The sequence below is a fragment of the Ictalurus furcatus genome, chromosome 11, assembly GCF_023375685.1.
Source record: "Ictalurus furcatus strain D&B chromosome 11, Billie_1.0, whole genome shotgun sequence".
Classification (NCBI taxonomy): domain Eukaryota; kingdom Metazoa; phylum Chordata; class Actinopteri; order Siluriformes; family Ictaluridae; genus Ictalurus; species Ictalurus furcatus.
In genome coordinates, this window is record NC_071265.1 from 367149 (window position 1) to 367500 (window position 352).

Below are 352 nucleotides of genomic sequence, written 5' to 3' on the forward strand. Positions count from 1 at the left end.
TTTCAGTAGTTGTTTGTTTCGGGGGGTTTCTCCCTTCAGTCTCCTCTTCAGGAGGTGAGATGCTGATCAGTTGGGTGAAGGTCTGGTGATGGACTTGTCCAGTCTAAAACCTTCCACTTTCCCCCTGATGAAGTCCTGTGTTGAGGTGGAAGTGTGTTTTGGATCGTTGTCTTGCTGCATGATGAAGTTCCTCCTGATTCATTCGGATGCATTTCTCTGTAAATCTGTGGTCAGAATGTTCCTGTAAACCTCTGAATTCATTCTGCTGCTCCATCATGAGTCCATCATCAGTAAAGATTAGTGAGAATGTTCCAGAAGCAGCCGAACATTCTAGCCCAAGCCATGACACTAC